Genomic DNA, 25781 nt, shown 5'->3' with positions numbered 1-25781 from the left:
AAATTCTAATAGTTATTAGAATTAGATCTCTACTTTTTTATACTTTTTATGCCTATAAATATAGACTCTGATGAAGCACTGTAATCATCCCTTTTGGTCAATAAAGTACATTCTCTATTACTTTTATATTTTCTTTATTCTTTATTCTCTCCATCTCTCTTTATTTTATAACATGAACTATTTTTTATTTTTTCACAAGTCAAAATTATACTTTTACATTACTTAGAACTTTATTTTATAATCAAATAAATTATTTAAATTTTTTTCCAAAATTAAAAAGTATTGGATATATATTCTTTATAAAATTAAAAATCATTTCTAAAAATTATTTAAAATTAAAATTAGAATAAAAACTAAAATTATATACAAATACCAACCCAATTTTTGGCCTCAAAACTAAAATTATATAATGAAAAAATAGATAGATTTCGCTCTCGGTCTCAAAATTCAATTTCTTCTAACTCGGTTTTGGGATGTTACAAATGCCAACCTAACAAAAAGTGTCAAATTTATATACAAAATTAGGAAAAAGTGTTAAGTTCAAATACCAAATTGGATCATAAAGAAAGATTAAATACCAACCTAAGAAAAAGTATCAAATTTACATATAATATTAAGAAAAATGTTGAGTTCAGATGCCAAATATTATATATATAGATTTAATTTTTCTTTAGTCTAAATTCAAACCTCAAAAATAAATAATGTTTTAAGTTTTAATTTTATTTTTAAAATTTTTTCTTGCAAAATTACTTAAGAGTTTAATTAGATAAAACATAACATAATGATAAATATAGTCCTTAATTTTTTTACCTACAACTTTTAAATTTTAGTTAAATGACTTTATTTTATAGAAAAGTTAATTGTACCATTAAATTTTTAATGATATTGATATAGTAACTCGTGTTTCAATCCACATATACTTCATAAAATTTTAAAAATCAATAAAATTATTTTATAAATTCAAGGAATTTCAAAAATAAGTTCATAAAAGTTTTAATAAAAAGTATTCAAGTCATCAATGAAGAAGTGTGGACTACCAAGTAGATTACCATGTCAATGTTATTAAAAGATTTAAGTCTATTTTTTAAAAATTAAACCCATAAATTAATATTTAAATTACTCCATTTTTTTCAAGTTGGTAATTAAACTATTATGCTACCTATTTTACATTGAAATATCATATCCGTTAAAAAGGTTCTAACTAATAATGCTAACAATGCTTGAAACTAGTTCTCCCAAGGCCGACACGTTAACAATTAATTTGTTTTCGAACTTCACCATGTACATGCTCAACTTTATGGGATCTAAAACGTTGGATCAAGAATTGGTCAAGGTATCAATCTGAAGATAGGAATTGAATTGGTTGACCCGTAAACTGATACATATCAGTAAAACCAAACTTAAAAAATCGGTCAAACCAATTGAATCAAATTTTTCTATTTTTATTTTTATATTTTAAATTATTATAAGTATAAAGAAAATAATATTTTTTTGTTTTTTACCACATGACTATTTTTAATTGATTATATATTTTTAAATAAACTTAACAACTTGACTAACATATAAATTAATAGGGATGCCTACTTGAGAAGAAATAGAGTTTAGGTACCACTTATGACAAAAAATATTTAGGTATTAAAAGAAAAACATAGTTTAAGTACCAATTTATGAGTTAAGATTTTTTAAATAGACTTAATGATTTTATCAACTGAGGTAATAATTTGGAAAAATAATAATTTAAGTACCAATTATAATTAAAAAATAATCATAAACGTATTATATATATATATATATATATATATATATATATATATATATTTAAATGCATATGTCTTCCAATAAATTTTAATGAAATGCAGCTGATTGGGTTCTACAAAAATTGGAAAAGCAATTGGAAGAAATCAAAACAGAACCCGAAGGAGAAGAAATAACGATTCCCTCAACTTCAATTTGAAGTGTCTTTGCTTTATGGCTTTTCTTCTTTACGAATGTCATATTCCTTATTTTTATATATTATTCAAATATTTTCATTAATAAATTAACTCCTACCCTATTTAGTAATTGTTTTAATAAATGAATTGGGTCCATTGTAGATCATCCAGCTACAACGCGCACTATTTTACCCAAGATTGGACCCTATTATTGGACTACTGACTCAAAAGAACAGTACTGAGGATTGTTGTTAGCATTGCTGATTTTCAAGTGTTGTTAAGCAAAGGGTTTTCATTCCTCGTTTAGTTGGATCTCTTGATTTGGAAAAAAAAAAAAAAAAGAGGTAGCCTTTACCATTTACAGCTTTATTCCAAGCTGTCAGATTCAGGTTAACTTCAAGAGACTGCCCCTAACACACACCCTATACTCTGCTTCTTGTGCTTTCTTTGTTCTTCTAAATATTACATCTAAACCCACCAAAAAATGTTAATAACAAGTTGAATTGATGCACATATATACACCCAGACCTTATGTCATCTTGAGATATGTTATATATATATATCAATTAATGTGGATCTCATCTTATGTTAGTAAGTGCTGCACTAATGTGCGTGTAAAGAAAAATCTAGCAGTTGATGACTAGATCTAATGGTTGGGGCCTGTGGTGTCAACAACCAGAACTGTGGTGGGTTCCTGCTCTCATGTTGTGTTTTATTTGGAGATTTACAAATTTTGGATGTAGCTACTGGATTTAACCACTTAAACAAGCTTAACTAGCTATCTTTGTATTATTATAACTATAGTTTAATTTTTATTTTATTTTTTAATTCTTGAACTTGATAATCAATATGTTAAATTTGGTGCAGGGAAAACTAGAGCTTTTTAATGGCTGAACTTGTTGGGCCAATTCTTGATGTTTTTAAGTTCATTGGCAGTAAAGCTAGCAAATATCTGAAATACCAAAGAAAATTCGTTGAATATGTTGGGGATTTCAAACAAGCACAAGCTGACTTGCATGCTAAGGAGGCAGACATTCAACAGCAATTGAAAGACGAGCATCACTTTGAGAAAATGCCAAAGCAAGAAGTCGAAAGATGGATCAAGAACTTAGAGGAAAAGCTTGCTAATGCTCAACATGTCGAAGACAATGTTGGTAAAGGAAAATATCTTCGTTCTTGCTTGGGGAAACTTGTTGATGAATCCACTCAGGCAATGAAGGAAGTGCATGCCGAAGGTCATTTCCCCGGTAGGTTGATATTTAATGATCCTTCTACCATAGCGGTTAGCCTACCTACAACAGAGTTAGTAGGTACAGCTAATGTTAGAGAAGAAATTTATCAGTAATGGGAGATGATGTTGGATTGATTATAAAGTTTTAGTAATAATACTTATACCAATTAAATTAAAACTCAATCGATAAATGAAATTTTACTGTTTATCACATCAATAAAAAAATGGAATTCTTTTTCTTCTAACTTATATTTTTTCTTCTGTTTACCACTATAAAACATCAGGTTTGATCCTTAAATTTCCATTTCTTTAATATTTTCTTCATGTTAGTTTTCAGTTTATATTAATTTAACTTAGTTTTAAAATAAATTTTTATTTTACTATCTCAGAAGCAAAGTCTGGTATAATTATACTCTGTGCTCAGTTGCATATTCATTGAACTTTGGGAGGGGGATAGATGAAAATTTTAAAATTTAGGTACTAAGTGCTCTTTTATTGGACCCTACTTTTATTTGGATTAAGGCTCTTTCTATACAGCATTGAAATTACCAAATAATTTTTTTACAAAAAAATCTAAACGAATTACTTTTAGGATAAATTTAATTATTTTTTATTTTAATTTATTTCATTTAAGATTATATTATCATTTATCAAATAGTCTAATTATATTCTACATTTAATTTTAAATAATTTATCAAACAAAACTTTAACTTAAATGAACACTTAATTTTTTTCAATACTTATTTTTCTAACACTTAATTTTTCAGTTTAGAAAACATGATCTAAGTATTAGTCACTTAAACTAAAAATCTAAAACAAAAATATATATTACCAACACTCGAACTTGGGTGAATTACCCAAAAAATTCTGATTTTTAACTATAATTACCAAATTATGTTGATTTTACGAAATTTATCGCATTAAGTCGATTTTAGAGAGAGAAAGAAAAACCACTTCCAATTGGATACGCTTTTAACTTTGGTTGGATAGTTAAATGTTAGTGTTTTTTATTTCATGTTGCTTTAAGCTTTTAAAATTTTAAATTATTTTTTAACATATTAGTTCTTTGATTAGTTGGTTAGATAGTTGCAAATACATCCTTGAGTCTTGGATACAATTCATTTTCTACTTATATTTGTATTTTTTTATTTTATATTACTTCATACTTTTTAAATTTTTAATTAATTTTTAACATATTAGTTCTTGCATTACATGATTAAATAGTTGCAATTGCATCTTTGAATCTCCAATTTAAATTCTTTACTACTCACATTTATATTTTTTTATTTCATATTGCTTCAAACTTCACTACTCCAAGTGTAGCGCCTAAAAAAATTGAGTGTTTTAAGTGTTGGATTCTAGTGTAATTAAGTTTTTGTATTTGTGGTTTTGTGCTTTGCTTATTTGTTCAAGGTCAGGAGTTTAAGCTGTGTCTTAGAAAGTTTTGTTATTCTAATTTAAGCTAACCTCTATTCCTGAACCATCGACTTAATTTTAATTCAATGTTAAATTGTATCAAGAATGAGTTTGTTAGTTCATTGGTTAAGTTTCTATATTTTGTTTAGTCCTGTGCTCGAGTCTCGATGTATGCGTTAGGTAATATTTTTGCTTAATGTTGAAATTTTGATCGTTGGTTAAATTAAATTAAACGTTCCCTCTCCTTTCTACTTCTCATTTTCGCTTTTCCTTTCTTATTCCTTTTTTGTTTCTTTCCCTTTTAGTTTTTATTTTTTTGTTCAATTGCTGTTTAGATTCACACGTTTTGTCTGCTACTGTTGTCGAGTAAGTTTGTGTACTGTTAAATTACTGTGTTCGGTTGTACAACTTTGGAAAATATTGATTGTTGTCTTCCTTGCCGAGTGTAGTTTTGCATAAACTGCTCGAACCCTTTTGATTATATGTTCGATTGTTGTTTAGGGGAAGGTCTCAAAGATAAAGATCCCTCTAACGCTCTAGATTCATGATTTGAAGTAGCGCAAAGGTAATTATTACGCGATTTAGGATTTTCTTATGTCAAAATGTTTCGACAAAGTTGGTGGTGTGATAATCTTAGTGTTTGTTTCAAATTATCGCTTAATTGTTTGTGGACGATTCGTTTTAGGTCTTATGATTCTTCTACGTTGTTCCTGCTTCGAAACTACTTTATGTGCGTACTGAAAATATGAGTTTTTACGAATTTCAAACGTCGAAAAAACATGGTTGTCGATGCCATAGACCGTGTGGTAGGTATATAACTCACTATCCATCAAGTAAGAGCCACACAGATGTGTGTCTAGACAGTGTATGGCCATGTTAGTGCAGGGTTCACAGGGCCAAGGATACGGGTGTTTATCCAGGCCATGTAACTCACTGTTTACAAAATAAGTTCACACAGGTAGAAGACACGGCCGTGTGAGACACACGGGCAAGCACATAGGCGTGTAGGTAAATTTACAAAAATTTTCCATAGTTTGAGCATCTCTCAAACCGAATACAAGCCTTCTGTGAGGTCTTTTGAACTGAGTTAAACTGCATAACTGATATTTTATGATTTGGGACTTGAATACTGATTATCAATGTGTGTATTTTGTTTGACTAATATTACTAGAATTGACCTACTGTATTCGAATATAAGTTGTATTTAAATATTCGTATAGAACTCTGTATTAACTGTTATGTGAAGTATGCATATGCATCGGATGAGAATTGCATTAGGAGGAAGTACTCTGTTTTAAACCAGTGGTTAAATCCCTGGTATTTGTGTACTAATCGGCAACTAGACCGCAACTTCAGAAACATGTCAGACAGACACTGGGTGGTGTGTAGGGTTGAATGGGTAATAAATATTGCAACACCCTTAACCCAAGTTCATGGCTAGAATAGGGTTATGGAGTATTACCGGCGTTTACAAAATAAATAGACATAAATTTCAAACATTTTACATCACATAATATACATGTCAGAAACTAGTCAAAATTAAACATATTGTCCATTATACGAGCCCTCGAGGCCCAAAATACACATTAGAAATAAATTGGGACTAAATCGGAAACTCAAAAAAAATTTCGAAAACATTCAATATTTTCAACACTGCAAGGGTCACACGGTCAAGAGACACACCCGTGTCTAAGGCCGTGTAATTCACTGGCTTGCATTCTTTTTCAAAGATATATGGGACACACAGCCGTGTCACCTGGCCATGTGTCACACATGGCTGAGACACACGCTCATGTCTTTGCCAGTGTGGACAAAAATAGGCTATTTTATAAGCCATTTTTCTCACCCAACAAGGCATGTACCTTCAGTTAACATTGTGCATATCAACAAACCAAAATTAGGCACTAAAACAAACCAAAATCAAACTTTTCACATATAATAGCTTCACATACAATCAATATGCCTTTAGGCATATCAGATTACAGATTATAACATGTGTACTCATGTGTTTAATATATTTATATGTATAACTAACTTATATGCATCTTTGTACCCATGGCTTACCAAACTATTTTGTATTATTTCAAACTAAGTTACTTACCTACCAAAACATACCATTTGATGCCAAAATGTATTTCAAATACTAGCATATTTAGTTATATATACCTTACATATCAAGGTACTAATTTATGAACAACTCATCGCATACTAAAACATATGTATCTAAATGCACATTTAGCTAACACTTTACCTTTCATTATACAACCATAAACTAAACCACACATCAACCACATAAGGCAAATATGCACAAACCAAAATGTGCCAAAACACAAGCCAAATAAATGGAATCTCTACATAATACATATAGGCCAACATTTAGCCAAAATAACCTATACATGCCATTATAACCAAAATCAAAACATCCAAAATTACTGATAAAATTGATGGATAGTGTGATATAACTCCGGCAAGCTTCCAACCCAACGAGCTTCTGATAATCTAAAAAGTAAAGAAAAACAAATACGTAAGAAATGAATACTTAGTAAGCTCGTATAAACTTTAATCATATCAATTCATTTCAAATATGAAATTTATACATATCAATAATAATCCAATATCGAATACTGCAAGATTCATGAAGCTATATTCAATAACTCACAAGTTGAATAAATCCACAGCATCACTTATACATATCATTTTTAGCATACTAGGATCTTAAATAACTTTAAACCTTACCACTTTTTTATGAGCTCAAGCATATTTTCATTTGAATACTTACCATTTCAGTACAACTTATAATTAAACATATTACCATTCAACCAATAGCTTGGCATTTGCCTAAGCATCAAACAACAACACTTGTTAGCATACTTGAACATATTTCATATAAATTCAACAACAGTAACCTTGTTATCTCAACATGTCACACTTGAGTTTATTACTCGTCTCAACTTACATAATTTTCATGTATCAACATATCAAAGATATCCATATATGTTCATGTCATGATACTTATCATTCTCTTTCCATTTCTTCATATACATATATCATCCTGATAATACTCTAAAATGACGTGTTTTTATATATTAATCATGTATTTATTTTGAGCTTGAGCCTACTAATTTGAGCTATTTATGTCTTTTTATCTTTTAGGGACTAAATTGGAGGCGAAAAGTAAATTCAAGGGAAAAAGTGTCAATTTGGAGATTAAATGGGCCAATATGCAACGTGGGACAAATATGGTGCCAAAAGTGCGAACATGGAAGGCACAAGGACTTAAAAGCAAATAGAAGAGATTTTATTTTGGAAGACTCTATTTTATTTTATTCTATTAGGATAATTAATATTAAGATAATTATTAGGATTATTCAAATTTAGGATTTTATTTTAATTATCTTTGTTTATCTTTAATTAAATGTATTTATCTTTTTAGAATTTAAGTTCAATTAGACTATCTCCTTAGCACTATAAATAGGGGGTGAAGTGACTCTATTTGGGGGCATCTTTTTCTGTAAACACTCCCCCCCAAAAGTCTTTTGTTCTTTCATATTTCTTTTCAATAAAATTTCTTTTCCACATTTTATTTATTTGCTTTCCTCCATTATCATGAGCCACTAAAAAACCCTTCTAGCCAAAAGTTGTCAATATTTCCCCAAAAAGGGTTCTTGAGGCCTAGAATCCGTACTTAGCCTTCTCGCCAAGTATTCATCATTTCTCCGTACTACGGGCTGACGCTTCTGTCCATGGCCCTTAAGAAGTAAGCTTTTCAGCATATGCAAAGGTGGCCGCTTTGTATGTTTTGGAAGGACTGCATAGTCGGTTCGTTAACTTACTGCGTCAGAGGTTGGCGAGCCAAATAGACAAAATGGTGTGGGATTCACCATTGAGAAGCATTGATCTAGAATAGATTACTGGCTAGAGTCAGGTTCCCGAAAAATCGTAAATCTAATCTTTGGAGCTGGTGGTCGTAGGCGTCCTCTTCCACTATAACTGGCTTACTTGAGTCGAGAAGGATCATCCAAAAGCCAAGGATTGAGCCCAAGGCGGAATGAGACAACCGGAGGCTGGAACTTTCCCATAAGAATTTCTTTTCTCTTAAAACTCTCTTTATTATTTTTATTATTTTCGTAATCATAATTTCAGTAAACTTTAAATTCTGTTTGTATTTTATTTTTGCTTCCAAAATCAATTCTTAAATTCTGTTTTTTATTTTTTTCCAGGAACGCAGGTTTTCTTGGGCACGATTCTGCCCAGGATTTCGAGAGACAAGCATTCGTATAATCCGGTCCTTGAGGATTCGACCCGACTTCCCCTTTACTATTTCTTTTTCATTATTTTACATGGAATAGGATATTTTTGGTGCTCTCAATGACCGCATCAAATTTTGGCGCCGTTGCCGGGGATCGGCAACATACTAATCTTCTTTTTCTTTGTTTTCTATGACCAGATCTACTCCAGGTACTCTTGCGTTTGACTCAGAAATCAAAAAGACTGCGAAAGCTAATCGAAAGGAAATGAAACTAAGGAAAAAGCAGTCAGGGGTGGTTGGAACTCAAAGTAATCCACCGCCAGAAGTTAGAATCGACGACGAAGTAGAGTCTAGGGTTAACGAAAACCCTACTCAAATGTTAGAAAGTAAAGAAGAAGAAGTCGATTTCCCTGAAGAAGTGCTGAACATTAGGGTTGACGAAAACCCTAATTTAACACCTCAACTTATGGCTCAGACAATTCGGCAACTGGCCGAAGCGTCGACAGAACAACCGCCACTATGCATCGCGTATCCTACTATGGATACTGATTTTGAATTAAAGTCAGGCTTGATTCAGCTACTGCCAACTTTCCGTGGGTTACAAAATGAAAACCCCTACAAGCATTTAAAAGAATTCCATATGGTTTGTTTGAGTATGAAACCTCAGGGGGTAACTAAGGATCAAATTAAATTGCACGCTTTCCCTTTTTCCCTAGCAGATTCAGCCAAGGAATGGTTATTTTATTTACCTCCTAGATCCATTACAACTTGGGCTGATCTATCTCGTCTATTCCTTAACAGGTTTTTCCCTGCATCACGAGCGGCTGAGTTAAGAAGAGAAATCGTGGGCATAAGACAAAAAGACGCAGAGACTCTATACGACTATTGGGAGCGATTTAAGAAGTTGTGTGCAAGTTGCCCACAACACGGTATAACGGAATAGTCTTTGCTCCAGTACTTTTATGAAAGCTTGAAACCATGGAGATGAATATTGTAGATGCCGCGAGTGGAGGAGCGTTAGTCAACATGACTCCACAACAAGCAAGAGACTTAATCTCCACAATGGCTGCTAATTCCTAGCAATTTCGAGCCAATCCTGAACCCCCTAAAAGGGTTCACCAGCTAAGTAATTCTACCATTGAAGATAGACTTGATAGACTTACTAATATTGTGAATTCCCTTGTTACAGAAAAATCAAAACCAGCCCGAGTATGTGGAATATGTGCTACACCTGAACATACAACTGATGCGTGCCCTAGTCTGTGTGACGATTCTATGGCCCATTTAGATGCTGTGGGAAATTTTCCTAGGACACCACAAAGACGATACGACCCTTACGCCAATACCTACAACCAAGGATGGAGGGACCACCCTAATTTTAGTTATGGGGCTAATCCACGATATAACCAGCCATACCAAAATCGAGCCCCACAACAGTCGCAGGATTCAGGTAATTCTTTAGAAACTTTGGTTAATAAATTAGCAACTAATGTCCTTGATTTTCAACAGCAAACTCTCAACTTCCAAAGAGAAATGAAGGGTTTTCAGTAGAAAACTGAAGCATCCATAAGGGAGTTGACCACATCAATTGAGAAATTAAACTCTCAAGGGAAACTGCCATCACAAACAGAACCAAACCCGAGGCAGAATGCGAATGCAGTAACGTTACGAAGCGAAAAGATCCTGGAACCAGTTCCTGGCAAGAATCTTGGTCAAGAAATTGCCCAGGAAACTCCAAGAAACGACGAACAGATCCGAGCAAAACCCCCACTGTCGAAAATCCAACCTCCATTCCCAAGACGATTAAATTAGTGTCAAAAAAGTAAGTAAGACAAGGAGATCCTCGAAACATTCAGGAATGTTGAGATCAACTTACCACTGTTAGATGCCATTAGATAGATTCCGCGGTATGCCAAGTTCCTCAAAGAACTTTGTACCAACAAATGAAAACTAACAGGTAATGAAAAGGTAAGTGTTGGTGAGAATGTTTTCGCAGTTCTACAGCAAAAAATGCCGGTTAAATGCAAAGATAGGGGTATGTTCGCTATTCCATGCAAAATTGGCCATTTGGGAATTAAGAAGGCTATGTGTGATCTAGGGGCCTCAATAAATGTAATGCCTTATTCTATTTATGAATCACTTAACGCGGGTTTTTTGACAAAGACAGGTGTTATTATTCAATTGGCAGACAGGTCTATTGTGCATCCCGAAGGAGTCCTCGAGGACGTCTTGGTAAAAGTTAATGAACTTATTTTCCCTCCAGATTTCTACGTAATTAAGATGGAGGAGGACAACACTGCTGGATCTTCAGACCTCCTATTGGGCCGACCCTTCCTTAGTACTGCTAGCACCAAGATCGATGTCCGAAGCGGCACTCTTACGATGGAATTTGATGGGAAGATCGTGAAATTCAATGTTTACTATCCCATTAGCCATCCAAGCGAAATCTTGAGCGTAAACTGCGTCGACCTGATTGACTCATTAGTGGACGAGACTTTTGAGTCAACTTATGAAGGTGAATCTAAATATAGATATGATGATTATGAATTTGTTAAGACATTATTATCACCATCAGAAACTAAACTTTTACCTTCTGTTGTGCAGGCTCCAGATTTGGAATTGAAACCACTTCCCGCGCATCTCAAGTATGCATTTTTAGGAAAAGGTAATACCTTACCCATTATAATTTCAAATAAACTCTCTAAACCCGAGGAGGAAAGTTTGATCCAAGTACTAAAGAGTTATAAGGAGGCGATTGGCTGGACCATTGCTGACTTGATTGGGATAAGCCCCTTGACATGCACCCACAAGATTTACTTGGAGGAGAACACGAAACCAAGGAGAGAGGCACAAAGACGCTTAAACCCGAATATGATGGAGGTGGTGAAAAAAGAAATAATTAAGCTGCTGGATGCTGACATCATTTTCCCCATTTCTGACAGCAGATGGGTAAGTCCGGTATAAGTCGTGCCCAAAAAATGGGCGTGACAATAAAGAAAAATGCTGAGGGCGACTTAGTATCGGTCCGAGTGCAGAACGGGTGGCGTGTCTGCATCGATTACAGGAAGTTGAACGCTTATACTAGAAAAGATCATTTCCCTCTTCCTTTTATAGATTAAATGCTTGAACGTTTAGCTGGTAAAACTCACTTTTGTTGTCTTGATGGATATTCAGGTTTCTTCCAGATCCCTGTTGCACCAGAAGACCAGGAAAATACCACTTTTACATGCCCGTTCAGCATGTTTGCATACAGGAGGATGCCATTTGGACTTTGCAACGCACCAGCTACCTTCCAGAGATGCATGATGAGTATATTTTCTGAATATGTAGAAAAAATTATTGAAGTTTTTATGGATGATTTTACCGTGTATGGAAACTGTTTTACTGAATGCCTTAAAAACCTTACGATAATTTTGAACAGGTGCATAGAATTTAATCTTGTCTTGAACTATGAAAAGTGTCATTTTATGGTAGACAAAGGTTTGATTCTAGGTCATATGGTCTCATATAAGGGAATTGAGGTTGATAAGGCCAAAATTGACATTATAAATTCTTTGCCATATCCTTCTCTTGTTAGATGAATCGTTCTTTTCTTGGCCATGCAGATTTTGAGCGTTTTATAAAAAACTTCTCAAAAATAGCTGAACCATTGTGCGAGCTGTTGCAGAAAGACAAAAAATTTGAGTTTGACTCAAAATGCAAGGAGGCTTTTGATACACTTAAGCAAAAGTTGGTAACCGCCCCTATAGTACAAGCACCAGACTGGAACTATCCCTTTGAAATTATGTGCGATGCAAGCGAACGTAGCGTGGGAGCCGTATTGGGACAAATGATAGCGAAAGAGCCTCATGTCATCTGTTACGCCTCAAAGACCCTAGATACTGCACAAAACAACTACACAACCACAGAAAAAGAACTTTTAGCTATTGTGTTTGCTTTAGATAAATTTTGATCATATTTACTAGGATCTAAGGTGATTATTTTTTCTGACCATGCAACTCTTAGGTACTTAATCGCAAAGAATAAAGCAAAGCCAAGGCTCATTAGGTGGATTTTACTGCTCCAAGAATTTGACATCGAGATTCGTGACAAAAGGGGGTGTGAAAACCTGGTGGCCGACCACTTGAGTAGGATAAAAACTCCATTTGATGATGATCCCATAAAGGATGAGTTCCCCGACGAAAGCTTATTCGCAACCGAGGCTTACTATCCATGGTATGCAGACATAGTTAATCTCTTAACCACGGGATCGCTGCCCACTGAGTTAGCTCAATCCGTAAAAAACAAGTTTAGACGCGAAGCTCGGAATTACATATGGGACGATCCATACTTGTGGAAACATTACTCAGATCAGATAATACGACGATGTGTTCCAGAAACGGAGGTAACCTCTATCCTTACTTTTTGTCACACAGAAGCTTGTGGAGATCACTTTGGCCCTAAGCGGACAGCTCACAAGGTATTGGAGTGTGGGCTATATTGGCCTACAATCTTTTGGGACGCGTTTAACTTCTGTAAGTCTTGCGATAAATGTCAGCATACAAGCAATATCACTAGACGAAATCAAATGCCCCTATCCCTGATTCATGTATGTGAGATTTTTGATGTATGGGGTATTGATTTCATGGGCCCCTTTATTTCTTCGTTTGGAAACGTATATATACTTCTTGCAGTAGACTATGTTTCTAAGTGGATAGAAGCAAAGCCTACTTGCAATGATAATGCTAATACTGTTGTGGAGTTTCTAAAACGAACTATTTTTTCTAGGTTTGGAACACCTCGAGCTTTGATCAATGATCGTGGTACCCACTTTTGCAACAAGGTCATGGAGGTACTATTATCAAAATATGGGTTCATCATCATATAGCAACAGCCTACCATCCCCAAATGAACGGCCTAGCAGAGGTTTCAAACAGGGAGATCAAGTCAATTTTGGAAAAAATGGTTCGACCCAACCGTAAGGATTAGAGTCTTCGGCTCAATGACGCGCTTTGGGCCTATCAGACGGCGTATAAAGAACCAATTGGCATGACCCCGTATCGACTTGTTTTTGGCAAAGCATGTCATCTACCAGTAGAGTTGGAGCATAAAGCTTATCGGGTTATTCGATAATGTAACATGGAGTTAGAGCCCGCGGGGAAGGTAAGGAAATTGGACATTCAAGAATTGGAGAAAATTCGCAATGATGCCTACGAGAATGCTCGAATTTATAAGGACAAAACAAAGATGTTTCATGAAAAAAATATAGTTCAGAAGCATTTCTTAGTAGGACAAAGAGTTTTGCTTTATAACTCCGTATTAAAGCTATTCCCAGGTAAGCTTCGATCTCGGTGGCAAGGACCTTTTATTGTGACTGAAGTATTTACAAATGGCGCAGTTGAAATAGAGAGTGAAGAATCAGGAAAGCGGTTCACAGTCAATGGTCAAAGGCTAAAGCCATTTTATGAGAATTTCCAGGCCCACACGGTCGAGAAAATTCAATTAGAACCACCATAAAACCGTTCAAGGCGTCGAGCTAACGACGTTAAACAAGCGCTTGTTGAGAGGCAACCCAATCTTTCTTTTTATTTTTATTTTTATTTTTATTTTTTTATTTTTTTATTTTTTTATTTATTATTTTATTTTCTTTTTATTTTATTTATTTAAATATTAATAAATTTCTTTTCTTCCATCTAGGTGAAATGAAGCGAAAATACGAAGAAAAAAAAAAGATAGAAAGTGTGCACCAAAACAACCCTATCGATCTTTGCCAAATAGTTCTATTCCACCCGAATGCCATATCTCAGTAGCCAAACAGTCCTATTCCAGCCTTAGAATCCCCAAAACCTGCAATTAGAACACCCTTTTCAGCAAATAAAACCCCAAACCTTACATTTTTCCCCAAATTTCTCCATAACCGCCGACTCCTTTCTCCTCCACCACCCACCGCCGATTTCTTAGCCATCATGGTGAGAACCCGAAGCCGAACCAACATTGCACACGTCACCCACCCGTCTCCACCTCTTGCCGCTTTGCCATCTTCTTCTCCACAGGTAATGCCAACAAGCCAGTAACTACATGGGGAGTTTTCTAAACTTTTTTCTCCACCTATTTGTTTTCCTTTTACTTTCACATCGAGGACTATGTGTTTTAAGTGGGGGAGGCATTCTTCGTTATTCTTGTTATTATCGCTATATTTTTTGTCATATTGTTGTTCTTTGTTGTTTTGTGCTCGTTTTGCCTATTTATTTTAAGAATATCCTGCTGCTTTTCATGCCCAAGATTTTACCAGGAATTGCCTACTGTTTAACTTTCATACATGATTCTTACCTTCTAAGGAAGTTATGATTTTCCCATAATTGATTCCATCTCCACTGTTTTATTTTTATTAGGCTAAAAATAATTGTGATTAATAGGGTTAATTCTATCTTACTTTTCGTAAAATTGATCAAGTTTAATATAAAGTGAACACTTAAAATGATTGCATGCTTAATTAATGTTCATGGCTATTAGGTGATTATTGAAACTTATTTTTGACACTTAAATTTTTTTCTTTCTTGAGTTCTCAAGAATTTTAAATATCGTTTAATTTTTAATAAATGTTTTCCATGGTTATGAGTACTGACTTAGATCGTGGTTGATCGAGTGGCGGGGTAAGGTGCTTGGGTTGTCATTCTACTTGGCGTCAAAAGGTTGTGTGGCGTGACAAGTAAAACTCCGCTAGCCGAGGTTATGAGTATGGCTCAAATCGTTCTTGATGAGTAACGTGGTAGGGTGCTTGGGTTGTCATTCTACTTTGCGTCAAAAGGTTGTGTGACGTGTTAGGTAAAACTCCGCTAACTTAGGAAATAAATAATTTTAGGAGTATGTTGGGCTAAATGTAGGGGTGGGGTGCTTGGGTTGTCATCTCTCTTAGCGTCAAAAGGTTTAATATATTCCTAAGTAAATAAACAATAATAAATTTAAAAAAATAAAAAAATCAAAAAAGGAGAAAAAAAGAGAAGAAAAAAATAAGTACTAATAAAGTTGCACTTTGGGGACTGAAGGAGGAAATAATTAAGGTGTCTTAGTAGGTTTGGTAATTTACCTAAATGGCATAACTCAAGTCGATCTTAATTTTTGTGTGAAATAATTGGAATACTTTTTCTATTTTACTTAAAGCAAGCTTAGAGGTCTCTTTATTTTTAATATGCGTTTCTAACTAATTTTCATGAAACTTTGGAGTGGTATTTCTTTTATGGCAGAATCTAGCTTTCACAGTCGATAGGAACCATACTTGAGGGCAAGCATGGGCTAAGTAGGGGGGAATTTGATAATCCTCTAAAATGACGTGTTTTTATATATTAATCATGTGTTTATTTTGAGCTTGAGCCTACTAATTTGAGCTATTTATGTCTTTTTATCTTTTAGGGACTAAATTGGAGGCGAAAAGTAAATTCAAGGGAAAAAGTGTCAATTTGGAGATTAAATGGGCCAATATACAACGTGGGACAAATATGGTGCCAAAAGTGCGAACATGGAAGACACAAGGACTTAAAAGCAAATAGAAGAGATTTTATTTTGGAAGACTCTATTTTATTTTATTCTATTAGGATAATTAATATTAAGATAATTATTAGGATTATTCAAATTTAGGATTTTATTTTAATTATCTTTGTTTATCTTTAATTAAATGTATTTATCTTTTTAGAATTTAAGTTCAATTAGACTATCTCCCTAGCACTATAAATATGGGGTGAAGTGACTCTATTTGGGGGCATCTTTTTCTGTAAACACTCTCCCCCAAAAGTCTTTTGTTCTTTCATATTTCTTTTCAATAAAATTTCTTTTTCCATATTTTTATTTATTTGCTTTCTCTCCATTATCATGAGCCACTAAAAACCCTTCTAGCCAAAAGTTGTCAATATTTCCCCAAAAAGGGTTCTTAAGGCCTAGAATCTGTACTTAGCCTTCTCGCCAAGTATTCATCGTTTCTCTGCACTACGGGCTGACGCTTCCGTCCATGGCCCTTAAGAAGTAAGCTTTTCAGCATATGCAGAGGTGGCCGCTTTGTATGTTTTGGAAGGACTGCATAGTCGGTTCGTTAACTTACTGCGTCAGAGGTTGGCGAGCCAAATAGTCAAAATGGTGTGGGATTCGCCATTGAGAAGCGTTGATCTAGCATAGATTACTGGCTAGAGCCAGGTTCCCTAAAAATCGTAAATCTAACCTTTGGAGCTGGTGGTCGTAGGCGTCCTCTTCCACTATAACTGGCTTACTTGAGTAGAGAAGGATCATCCAAAAGTCAAGGATTGAGCCCAAGGCGGAATGAGACAACCGGAGGCTGGAACTTTCCCATAAGAATTTATTTTCTCTTAAAACTCTCTTTATTATTTTTATTATTTTCATAATCATAATTTCAATAAACTTTAAATTCTGTTTTTATTTTATTTTCGCTTCCAAAATCAATTCTTAAATTCTATTTTTATTTTTTCTAGGAGCATAAGTTTTCTTGGGCACGATTCGCTTGAGATTTGAGAGACAAGCATTCGTATAATCCGGTCCCTGAGGATTCGACCCTACTTCCCCTTTACTATTTCTTTTTCATTATTTTACAGGGAATAGGATATTTTTGGTGCTCTCAACGACCGCATCACATCCATTTCAATATACCAATATATCATGTGTCATCATTTCTATATATTTCATGTATATACCTATATTAGTTCATATCAAAATCATATCGTCTTGTAACATAACATTGTCTGTTGAACATTTAGAATATCGTTGGGCCAATTCTTGATGTTCTTAAGTTCATTGGCAGTAAAGCTAGCAAATATTTGAAATACCAATAGAAATTCACTGAACATGATGAGGATTTCAAGCAAGCACAAGCTGACTTACACACTAATGAGGTAGATATTCAATAGCAATTGAAAGACGAGCTTCACTTTAGGAAAATGCCAAAGCAAGAAGTCGAAAGATGGATCAAAAATGTAGAGGAAAAGCTTGCTCATGCTCAACATGTTGAAGACAATGTTGGTAAAGGAAAATATCTCTTTCATTCTTGCTTGGGGAAACTTGCTGATGAATCGGCATAGGCAATAAAGGAAGTGCATGTTGAAGGTCATTTCACCAAGAGCTTGATAGTTAATGATCCATCTAACATAATGGTTAACTTACCTACAACAGAGTTAGTAGGTGCAACTAATGTTAGAGAATAAATTTATCGGTACTTAATGAGAGATGATGTTGGATTGATTGGACTGTGTGGCATGGGCAGGATTGGGAAAACAACCATTATGAAGGATGTTCATAACAGGTTTTTGAAAGAAAGAAAATTTAGAAAATTGATTTGGGTAACTATGCCCCGAGACTTGGATATTCGAATGCTACAGAAGAACATTACATCTCAATTGGAAAGAAACTTGTCAGATGATAAAGATACAATCATCCGTGCAAAGAAGGAATCAGAAATGTTGAGTGGACAAGAGAGACATGTGTTGATACTAGATTATGTATGAAAAAGCTTTTCCTTTGAGGACACTGGAATCCTTAAGCCAACATCAGCTAATGGATGCAAATTAGTGATGAAAACATGTTTGGAAATGGTTGTTCGACCAATGGGGTTTAAAAAAGTTCAAGTGCCTTGTCTTTCTATAGAGGAGATCATGAACTTACCTTTAAGCAAAGTTGGACACGACATGTTGCCTAGTTCAACTTTAGAATTGCTTATGAAACTTGTTGTGAGGGAATGTGATGGACTTTCTCTTGTAATTTTTACACTAGCTAGTTGTATGAGTGGAGTCATCGATCCTCATGTATGGGAAAATTTTTGTAGATGAATTAAAAAGATACATCAAAAACATCCACAATATAGAAGATAAGGTGTATGGATGCTTGAAATTTAGCTATGATCTTCTTAAACAAAGAGACCGAGAATGTTTTTTGTATTGCGCATTATATCCTGAAGATTACAAAATCGGAAAAGATGAGTTAATTGAACATTGGATGGAAGAAGGGCTTATAAATGAAATGGAAAGTAGAAAATTGATAGAGAGTAGTGGTTATCCTATCTTGCAGAATCTTGAAGAAATTCGTTTGCTTGAGATGGGTTTTTTTAAATTCCCTTTTACTATTTGGAAGTTTACGCAGATGCATGATGTTCTTAGGGATATGCCATTGCATATTACAAGGAAAAGATTAATTGTAAAAGCTCATATACTATTGAAAGAGCTGCCAAACAAGGAAGAATGGAGTGAAGACTTGGAAAAGGTTTCTTTGATGCGCAATTTCATCTCAATAATTCTTCAAACTATGAAGTTTCCAAAATTTCCAAAACTCACAACATTGTTGCTCTCACGTAATTCATTGAAAGAAATCCTAGAATCCTTCTTTGAGCACTTCCCTAACCTTAAGATTCTTGATCTTTCTGGTAATCCTTTTAAGAGTTTGCCTAACTCTATTTCTAGTTTAGAGAAACTCGAGGCACTATTGCTTAATTCATGTTGCAAATTAGAGAGTATATCTCCTGTATTCAAGCTTCAAGCTTTGAAAAAACTGAATCTTGAAAATACTAGAGTCGAAGAAATCCTTCAAGGTTTGGAAATGTTGGTGATTCTTAGATATCTCAATCTTGGATTTATCGAGTGCTTCAAAGAGATCCCCACTGGATTGTTGTCAAAATTATGTCGGCTTCGATATTTGGTAACACATTCAATGTTAAAAAACACGGAAGAGATGAAAGAATTGAACAAGTTGGAGGTTTTTGAAGGTTGGTTCTGTAACGTGGGTGACTTGAGCACGAAAAAGAAGACATGGTAACACATCAGTGATAGAACCTTGACGAACAACGAGCAATGTTAACCCAAGTACTAAAAAGGGAATCATTCTCGAAAATTACATTCGACATTCATACAAATATCATTCATATACATCTAGTTAGGAGCATTTGATTCATTATTATCATAACATCCTAATCATTTGGTATAAATATAGGCCTATGAAATGGATTCTACAGGTCATGTTCTCCAGAGAACGGTGTAACGGATCAATGAAGCCACAATTCCTATACCCATAAAGTTTCAGTAGGTTGGATTGAATTTTACTATAGCGAATCTTATCTCCCTGAAGTTGTAGTGGAGTAGATTGAAGCTACAAATCTTATCTCCTTGAAGTTACAGTGGAGTAGGATAAAGCTACAATTCATATATCCTTAAAGTTACAGTGAGTCAGAATGAAGCTACAACTACAAATCCTATACCCTTGAAGTTGCAGTGGGTTAGATTGAATCTGTTATAGCGAATTTTATCTTTTTGAAGTTACAGTGGAGCAGATTGAAGCTACAAACCCTGCACCCCTGAAATTGCAGTGGATTGGATTAAATCTACCATAGCAAATTTTATCTCCCTGAAGTTGTAGTGGAGAAGATTGAAACTACAAATCCAACCCCTGAAGTTGCAGTGGGTTTGAATGAAACTATGATAACGAATCTTATCTCCCTGAATTTGCAATGGAGCGAAATGAAGCTACAGATACTACCTTTTGAAGTTGTAGTGGGACGGATTGAATCTACTATAGTGAATCTTATCTCTCTGAAGTTGCAGTGGAGTATATTGAAGCTGTAAATCTTATCTCCCTGAAGCTGCAGTGGAGCAGATTGAACATACAATTCTTATATCCTTGAAGTTGCAATAGGTTAGAATGAAGCTACAACAACAAATCTTCTCCTTAAAGTTACAATGGAACAAGATGAGGCCATGATACTAAATCTTACCTTCTTGAAATTATAGCAAAGCTTATGCAAGTAGACTAACAAATGGATAGAAAGAATGATCTACTTGAAAAAGAGAAGCACCAGAAAAGTCGAGATTCGACAGGACCAGACAAAATTAGCCCTTTTTAAAGTCTTTGCTCTATTTCTGTTGCACAACAACAAGCAAAGAGGGGTAGATGTAATTGTCCAATTCTGATGCGTCGTTGAGAGCACCAAAAATATCCTATTCCCTATAAAATAATAAAAATAATAGTAAAGGGGAAATAGGGTCGAATCCTCAAGGACTGATTGTACGAATGCTCGTTTCTTGAAATCCTAAACAATTTCTTGGCCAAGAAAACTCGCGTTCCTGAAAAATAAAAATAAAAAACAGAATTAAGAATTTCAATTTGGAAAAATAAAAATAGAATTTAAAGTAAATTGAAATTGTAAAATTAAGTAAATGGCAAAAATTAAAATGAGGACTATAAAAATAAACAAAGTTTGGGGAAGAGAAAATTTCTTATGTGGCGAAATTCCAGCCTCCGGTTGTCTCGTTCCACCTTGGGTTCAATCATTGACTTTTAAGTAACCCTTCTCGAGCAGAATAAGCCAGTTATAGTGGAAGAGGATGCCTACAACCACCAGCTCCAAGGATTTAGACTTAAAATTTGGCGGAGCCTGACTCTAGCCAATAATCGCTTTTGTGGGACTATCTTCTGCTAGATCATCACTTCCCAACGGTGAATACCATGCTATTTTGTCTCTTGGATTCGACAACCTCTGACGCAGAAAGCCAATGAACCGACTGTGCACCCTTCTCAAAAATTACAAAGCGGTCGTTCCTTGCACAAGTTGAAAAGATCACCTATTAAGGGAGATAGACGGAAGCGTCAACCCCGTAATGCGGAGAAGTGATGAATACCTTGTTGAGAAGGCTAAGCGCGGGTTCTAAGCCTCATGGACCTTCTTGGGGGAATTTTGACAACCTTCGGCTAGATTGGTTTAGTGGCTCATGATTTTTAGGAAAGAAATAAATAAAATAGATATAAGATTTTATTGAAGAAAAGATGAAGAGAACAAAAGACAAAGTTTTTGGGAGAGGGAGTGATTATAGAAAAAGAGATGTCAATTATGTGCCACTCCATCCCCTATTTATAGTACTAGAAAACCTAGTCTATTACTAATGAAATTCTAAAAGATAAATAATAAATAAAGAAAGAAAATTAAAGATAAATGAAATTAAATCCTAAAATTAAATCTAAATAAAAATCCTTAATAATTATCCTAATATAATTGAAATTAAAATAGAGACTTGTGCTATAAAATCTCTTCTTTTTCATTTTAGTCTTGCGTCTTCCATGTTTGCATTTTTGGCACCATGTAACGTCCCCCCTACCCGAGACCGTTGCCGGAGTCAAGCAGGAGACATTACAAAACTTATCTTAGCACTTAAACAGTTTTTGTAGTAAACTATCCATCTGCATCACAGTCGCTAAAAAAATCATATCTCGAGTTAGGAAACTCAAAATCCAATTCCGTAAATTTTCCCTGAAACTAGACTCATATATCTACTTACTAATTTTTTTCTAGAATTTTTGGTCAGGCCAATTAGTACAGTTTATTATAAGAAGTCTTCCCTGTTTCAGGGTTCAGCTACTCTGACCCTTGTGCACTTTGAATCAAATTTCTTCCTGTACAGAAATCCAATGACTATGCCATTTGTTTCAATTAAAAATAGACTCAATAATGAATCCATACATATAAATTTTGAGTCCTAATTCTTAATACACAATTTATGGTGAATTTCTAAAGTCAGAACAGGGAATCCAGAAATTGTTCTAACCCTGTTTCACCAAAACGTAAATATCTCATAAAATACAACTCTTTTACCAATTTTGTTTCTTCCATATAAAAATAGATTCATTAAGCTTCAATTACATATTTTATTCATCATCTAATTCACTTTATAATATTTTTGGTATATTTTCAAAGTTGGACTACTGTTACTGTCCAAATCTGTTTTAGTATAAAATGTTGATAACTAAGTTTATAATATCTTCATTTCTTCTTTCTACAACATTTACCAACAATTCCTCTTATTACTCTTCACTAACATATCAAAACATACCATTCTTAAGGTTTTGGTAACATTTACAAAACATACCAAAATATCATTTAACAACTTAGATACTTTCAATATAACCAAAAGACATCCTAGGTACAATGCCATTTTCCAAAAAGATAGAAACTTCACCAATTTGAGTTTGGGGATCGGCTTGTATCTTTGAGTCCTTATACTTTCGTACCTAGACTGCGCACGGAAACAAACCGTACGCTGAGAATACTCTCAGTGGTATTTCCATAAACAATAGCTTAATCAACTTTAAAACATGGTAATTCAAACACATTATTGCTATTATTCAATATCAATCAGTACTTTAATAACCTTTACTTTATTTACCCTTATTAACATAACTTTCGGACACTAACGGATACGGATCCAACCCACACTCCGGGATAAGCACATAGTGCTTCATCGGAACAAATCCGGAACTTTAACATTATAGTACACAAAGTACTTCATCGGAACAAATCCGGAACTTTAACAGTAGTCGACACATAGTGTCTCATCGACTCAATGTCGGAATATCCCAATACTTCCAATTCCTATGACATGTCAACTATATCCGACTAGCCCGACACTGTTAATAGGGTATTCAAAATCACATTCATTTCAATATGGTAAAAATACTTACCTCATTCACATTTTCATACAATATAAATATCAAATATAGCAATAACGATTAAGCTCGGTTTATAGAAATACAAACCACTATTTATCGAATTTAATCGATATCTTTGTTCACTTTCTCTTTTCCCTTCTTTGATGGCGTATCCGATTGCTACGTTTGCTACTAACAATCATACAATTAAAATTCATCAATATACTAATTCATAAAACACATTTTCACTTTCTATCAAACTTTTACAAAAATTCCAATTTCGTCCTTTTTCCATTACTAATCTTTTTCTTTAACTTAAGCTTCATATTCTCTTTTAATCAACTCATTAACAATTTCTAACTCATAAAATTCATTATAAAACATAAATTTTGAGCTCTATTCAACTTAATCCCTATTTAAACCTAACTTAGAATTCTTTTAATAAATCGCTCAATTTTCACTTCTAACTTCAATTCCTATCAATTTAACCCATAAAACCTCAATTTATTCAACTAAATCAATATCTAAAAATTTTCTATTTTTCTTCATTTTAACCTCATACATGTAGAACTTTGAATTAGGCATCCATAAACATAAAAATCATAAGAAAATGAGCTAAAACAACTTACCAATTAAACTTTAGGGCCTTAATCCTCAAATTTCCTTTTCTTTTCTTTCTTTCTTTCCTTCTTTCTTTCTCACGTTTGCTCTCTGTAACTCTTTCTATGTTTCTTTACTCATTATTATTTATTCATTATACTATATTATATTATTATTAACCTATAAAAATATAAATTAACATGTGTAATAGCTATAACATAAAATATCTTATAGCTATTACACATATATACCAACTATTACACATGTTATATCATACATTCACACACATGGCACTTAGGGTCTAATTGCTAGATTAGTCCTTTTACTTCTTTAATCTATAATTAAACTTTTATTCCTTATGCAATTTAATCCTTTAAACTAAATTCAAGCTACTTCACTTAATTAAACACTAAATAACCATTCAACTATAATTCATAAATATTTCTAATAAATATTCATGAATAAATTTCACGGAAACAGTACTCAAGACTCAATTTCCGATACCGTAACTTTCGATTCATTACACACCACTTCTCTCTTTCTTTGCATGTTGGCCCATTATATCTTCAAATTCGTACTTTTTGCCTTTAAATTTTCTTTTGCCTCCAATTTAGTCCCTAAAAGATAAAATACCATAAAATAACCCAAATTAGTAGGATCATACTCAAAATAAACATGCAATTAGCACATAAAATATGTCATTCTAGAGTATTATCAAATTCCCCCTGCTTAACCCATGCTTGCCCTCAAGTATGGTTCGTGTCCACTGTGAAAATTAAATCCTGTCATGAAAGAAATACTACTCTAAAGTTTTAGAAAAATTAGTCAAAATGCATATGAAAAATAAAGAGAACCCTTAGTTTGCTTTAAGTAAAATTGAAAAAGTGTTCCAATTAACACACAAAATTAAGATCGACTTAGGTTATTTCATGAAAATTAGATAATTTACCAAACCTATCAAGACACCTTATTTATTTCTCCTTTTAATCTCCAAATTTTATTAATGCATTTTTCTTTCTTTCTTTCTTCTTTTTTTTTAATATTTCAATTTTATTTATTTACTTTCACTTAAGAATATACTGAACCTTTTGACGCGAAGAGAGATGACAACCCAAGCACCCCACCCTGGTTACTCAGCCCAGCACATTCCTAATTTTATTATTCCTAAGAACATATCAAACCTTTTGACGAGAAGAGAGATAACAGCCAAGCACCTCACCCCGGTTTCTCAGCCCAACACATTCTTAGAAATTAATTTCGGTTAGCAGAGTTTTACCTAACACGTCACACAACCTTTTGACGCGAAATAGGATGACAACCCAAGCACTCTACCCCGGTTACTCAGCTAGTCACGTCTTAAGCTGCACTCATAACCACGAAAACATTATTATTAAACGAAATTTTAATTTTGGAGGACTAAGGAAAAACAAATCAAGTGTCAAAAATAAGTTTTAGTAATTACCTTAATATTCATGAACATATTTTAAGCATGCAATCGTATTAAATGTCCTCTTGTATTTAGACTTAATCAAATTTACCAAAATCAAGATAGGGTTAACTCCATTAAGCATAATTATTTAAACTAAAAGGAATAAAACAGTGGAGATGAAATCTATCAAGCAAAATCATAATTAACTCAATAGATAAGAATCATACATGTGGGTCAAACAATGGGCAAGTCGTGGTCAAATTCTTGGGCATGAAAAGAGGCAGAATATTCTTTAAAAAATATTATATATGGACAGCAATGACCAAAACAGCAGCAACAACAAAAAAATTAGCATCTAAAACGACAGAAATAATGAGAAATGCCTCTTCCTACTTAAAACACATAGTCTTCGGTGTGGAATAAATAAATAAATAGGTAGAAGAAAAGTTTAGAAGAACTCCCGAAGAAAAGTTTAAAAGAACTTCC

General features: G+C 33.8%; 1 pseudogene; it reads left to right on the top strand.

Annotated features, from left to right (window-relative positions):
- Nucleotides 1-2797: 2797 nt before the first annotated feature.
- LOC108472345 (probable disease resistance protein At1g61190) lies at nt 2798-19609 on the top strand (annotated as a pseudogene).
- Nucleotides 19610-25781: the final 6172 nt, after the last annotated feature.

The sequence above is a fragment of the Gossypium arboreum genome, chromosome 11, assembly GCF_025698485.1.
Source record: "Gossypium arboreum isolate Shixiya-1 chromosome 11, ASM2569848v2, whole genome shotgun sequence".
In the NCBI taxonomy this organism is placed as follows: domain Eukaryota; kingdom Viridiplantae; phylum Streptophyta; class Magnoliopsida; order Malvales; family Malvaceae; genus Gossypium; species Gossypium arboreum.
Note: the sequence above shows the minus strand (reverse complement) of the source record. Positions and strands in the feature narration are given on the sequence as shown.